This window comes from Cibotium barometz, chromosome 14 (assembly GCF_041138505.1).
Source record: "Cibotium barometz isolate CiBa-2024 chromosome 14, ASM4113850v1, whole genome shotgun sequence".
Taxonomy (NCBI): domain Eukaryota; kingdom Viridiplantae; phylum Streptophyta; class Polypodiopsida; order Cyatheales; family Cibotiaceae; genus Cibotium; species Cibotium barometz.
The window spans coordinates 60,697,857-60,702,882 of record NC_141059.1 but is presented as its reverse complement, the minus strand read 5'-3'; positions in this window follow the sequence as shown (position 1 = coordinate 60,702,882).

Sequence of the window (5,026 nt, the reverse complement as noted above, 5' to 3'; positions counted from 1 at the left end):
TCTTGTGCATATGATTGGATTCTCATCATTCCCTTGCATATTGGTTGCATTGCCTCGAGCCTCTACTTTCTCTTTATCATTCCCACACATTTTCCTAATTAATTTTGCTCTATACATGCAAAAAATCTAACAATTAATCACTAATGCTTCTTGCATTGGTTATGCCGCCTTGGTGAGGACATTGTTCGTTTCTCTTTGGTTGGATGACTATTGTAAGCCTTGGAGAAGGTGTACAAGGAGCATAATGCAAGCTTGATTACATGCTAAAGTTGTAATAATGTGAGTATATGCTTTGAATTGTAAAAAATCAAACACTCTACTCTCTTCACATTGCTGGATTCTAAATCAAATTGTATATGTTTATTCTAAACAAGCACTAGAATCTAGCATGTTGAGAGGGAGTTCTATTGTCCTTTGAGCATAATGCAAGCTTGATTACATGCTAAAGTTGTAATAATGTGAGTATACTCTTTGAATTGTAAAAAAACAAACACTCTACTCTCTTCACATTGCTGGATTCTAAATCAAATTGTATATGTTTATTCTAAACAAGCCTTGGAGAAGGTGTACAAGGAGCATAGTGCAAGCTTGATTACATGCTTAGGTTGTAATAATGTGAGTATATGCTTTGAATTGTAAAAAATCACACACTCTACTCTCTTCACATTGCTAGATTCTAAATCAAATTGTATATGTTTATTCTAAACAAGCACTAGAATCTAGCATGTTGAGAGGGAGTTCTATTGTCCTCTGAGCGAGTTCCTTTGAGCAAAGAAAAAAATCTAGCAAGCGTGGCAAAGGAGACTCCAAAAAGAAGGGGGAGTTTTGAAATGGTGCCTCATTCTTCCGTTGAATTTCAGTTTTAATTTATGACATCAAAAATTAATTCCAATGTAACCACCTGTTGCTCTGTATGTTCTATCTCAGACCTTGGGTCTCCAACCATTCTCCTTGCCATCGCCTCTATATATTGGGGAAGTTACCTTCAAAATTAGGACTTATTGTGGGATTTCTTGACTTTTCAATTCATAATCCCTCTTCCCTTGATCTCCTCTACACAATGGTGCATTTATTGATCAATTTGGCCGAGTGCATAAGAGGTTTTCAGAGAAGACCAGGTTTAGGGTAAAATTCTTGTGCATATGATGGGATTATCATCATTCCCTTGCATAGTGGTTGCATTGCCTCGAGCCTCTACTTTCTCTTTATCATTCCCCAACATTCTCCTATTCAGTTTTACTCTATACATGCAAACAGTCCAACAATTAATCACAAACGCTAGTTATTAAATTCACCAGGCTGGATTGGACGTTAACCAGTGGAGGGAATCTTACTATCCGAGGACAGATCTCTCTCGAGAATGCAAGTTTGATTACATGCTAAAGTTGTAATGTGAGTACATGCTTTGAAATGTAAGAAATCAAACACTCTACACTCTTCACATTGCTGGATTCTCAATCAAATTGTATAAGTCTATTCTAAACAAGCACTAGAATCTAGCATATTGAGAGGGAGTTCTATTGTCCTCTGAGCGAGTTCCTTTGAGCATTAAAAAAAACTCGTAGGGCATGGCAAGGGAGACTTCAAAAAGAAGGGGGAGTTTAGAAATGGTGCCTCATTTTTGTGTTGAATTTCAATTTCAATTTATGACATCCAAAGTCAATTCCAATGTAACCACCTGTTGCTCCTTACATTATGTGTCAGACCTTGGGTCTCCAACCATTCTCCTGCCATCACCTCTGTATATCGGGGAAGTTACCTTCAAAATTAGGAATTATTGCTGGATTTCTTGACTTTTCAATCCATAATCCTTCTTCCCTTGATCTCCTCTACACAATTGTGCATTTCTTGATCTATTTGGCCAAGTGCATTAGGGTTATGGGGTTTAGGGTAAAGTTCTTGTGCATATGATTGGATTCTCATCATTCCCTTGCATATTGGTTGCATTGCCTCGAGCCTCTACTTTCTCTTTATCATTTCCACACATTTTCCTAATCAATTTTGCTCTATACATGCAAAAAATCTAACAATTAACCACTAATGCTTCTTGCATTGGTTATGCCGCCTTGGTGAGGGCATTGTTCGTTTCTCTTTGGTTGGATGACTATTGTAAGCCTTGGAGAAGGTGTACAAGGACCATAATGCAAGCTTGATTACATGCTAAAGTTGTAATAATGTGAGTACATACTTTGAATTGTAAAAAATCAAACACTCTACTCTCTTCACATTGCTGGATTCTAAATCAAATTGTATATGTTTATTCTAAACAAGCACTAGAATCTAGCATGTTGAGAGGGAGTTCTATTGTCCTCTGAGCGAGTTCCTTTGAGCAAAGAAAAAAATCTAGCAAGCGTGGCAAAGGAGACTCGAAAAAGAAGGGGGAGTTTTGAAATGGTGCCTCATTCTTCCGTTGAATTTCAGTTTTAATTTATGACATCAAAAATTAATTCCAATGTAACCACCTGTTGCTCTGTATATTCCATCTCAGACCTTGGGTCTCCAACCATTCTCCTTGCCATCGCCTCTATATATTGGGGAAGTTACCTTCAAAATTAGGACTTATTGTGGGATTTCTTGACTTTTCAATTCATAATCCCTCTTCCCTTGATCTCCTCTACACAATTGTGCATTTATTGATCAATTTGGCCGAGTGCATAAGAGGTTTTCCGAGAAGACCAGGTTTAGGGTAAAATTCTTGTGCATATGATGGGATTATCATCATTCCCTTGCATATTGGTTGTATTGCCTCGAGCCTCTACTTTCTCTTTATCATTCCCACACATTCTCCTATTCAGTTTTACTCTATACATGCAAACAGTCCAACAATTAATCACAAACGCTAGTTTTTAAATTCACCAGGCTAGATTGGATGTTAACCAGTGGAGGGAATCTTACTATCTGGGGACAGATCTCTCTCAAGAATGCAAGTTTGATTACATGCTAAAGTTTTAATGTGAGTACATGCTTTGAAATGTAAGAAATCAAACACTCTACTCTCTTCACATTGCTAGATTCTCAATCAAATTGTATAAGTCTATTCTAAACAAGCACTAGAATCTAGCATGTTGAGAGGGAGTTCTATTGTCCTCCGAGCGAGTTCCTTTGAGCAGAAAAATAATCTCGCAGGGCATGGCAAAGGAGACCCCAAAAAGAAGGGGGAGTTTAAAAATGGTGCCTCATTTTTGTGTTGAATTTTAATTTTAATTTATGACATCCAAAGTCAATTCCAATGTAACCACCTGTTGCTCCTTACATTATGCGTCAGACCTTGGGTCTCCAACCATTCTCCTGCCATCACCTCTGTATATCGGGGAAGTTACCTTCAAAATTAGGAATTATTGCTGCATTTCTTGACTTTTCAATCCATAATCCTTCTTCCCTTGATCTCCTCTACACAATTGTGCATTTCTTGATCTATTTGGCCAAGTGCATTAGGGTTATGGGGTTTAGGGTAAAGTTCTTGTGCATATGATTGGATTCTCATCATTCCCTTGCATATTGGTTGCATTGCCTCGAGCCTCTACTTTCTCTTTATCATTTCCACACATTTTCCTAATCAATTTTGCTCTATACATGCAAAAAATCTAACAATTAATCACTAATGCTTCTTGCATTGGTTATGCCGCCTTGGTGAGGGCATTGTTCGTTTCTCTTTGGTTGGATGACTATTGTAAGCCTTGGAGAAGGTGTACAAGGAGCATAATGCAAGCTTGATTACATGCTAAAGTTGTAATAATGTGAGTACATGCTTTGAATTGTAAAAAATCAAATACTCTACTCTCTTCACATTGCTGGATTCTAAATCAAATTGTATATGTTTATTCTAAACAAGCACTAGAATCTAGAATGTTGAGAGGGAGTTCTATTGTCCTCTGAGCAAGTTCCTTTGAGCAAAGAAAAAAATCTAGCAAGCGTGGCAAAGGAGACCCCAAAAAGAAGGGGGAGTTTAGAAGTGGTGTCTCATTCTTCGGTTGAATTTCAATTTTAATTTATGACATCAAAAATTAATTCCAATGTAACCACCTGTTGCTCTGTATGTTCCATCTCAGACCTTGGGTCTCCAACTCGAGGTCTCCAACAATTGTCCTTGCCATCGCCTCTATATATTGGGGAAGTTACCTTCAAAATTAGGACTTATTGTGGGATTTCTTGACTTTTCAATTCATAATCCCTCTTCCCTTGATCTCCTCTACACAATTGTGCATTTATTGATCAATTTGGCCGAGTGCATAAGAGGTTTTCAGAGAAGACCGGGTTTAGGGTAAAGTTCTTGTGCATATGATGGGATTATCATCATTCCCTTGCATATTGGTTGCATTGCCTCGAGCCTCTACTTTCTCTTTATCATTCCCACACATTCTCCTATTCAGTTTTACTCTATACATGCAAACAGTCCAACAATTAATCACAAACGCTAGTTTTTAAATTCACCTGGCTAGATTGGACGTTAACCAGTGGAGGGAATCTTACTATCCGTGGACAAATCTCTCTCGAGAATGCAAGTTTGATTACATGCTAAAGTTTTAATGTGAGTACATGCTTTGAAATGTAAAAAATCAAACACTCTACTCTCTTCACATTGCTGGATTCTCAATCAAATTGTATAAGTCTATTCTAAACAAGCACTAGAATCTAGCATGTTGAGAGGGAGTTCTATTGTCCTCTGAGCGAGTTCCTTTGAGCAAAAAAAAAACTCGCAGGGCATGGCAAAGGAGACCCCAAAAAGAAGGGGGAGTTTAGAAATGGTGGCTCATTTTTGTGTTGAATTTTAATTTTAATTTATGACATCCAAAGTCAATTCCAATGTAACCACCTGTTGCTCCTTACATTATGTGTCAGACCTTGGGTCTCCAACCATTCTCCTGCCATCACCTCTGTATATCGAGGAAGTTACCTTAAAAATTAGGAATTATTGCTACATTTCTTGACTTTTCAATCCATAATCCTTCTTCCCTTGATCTCCTCTACACAATTGTGCATTTCTTGATCTATTTGGCCAAGTGCATTAGGGTTATGGGGTTTAGGG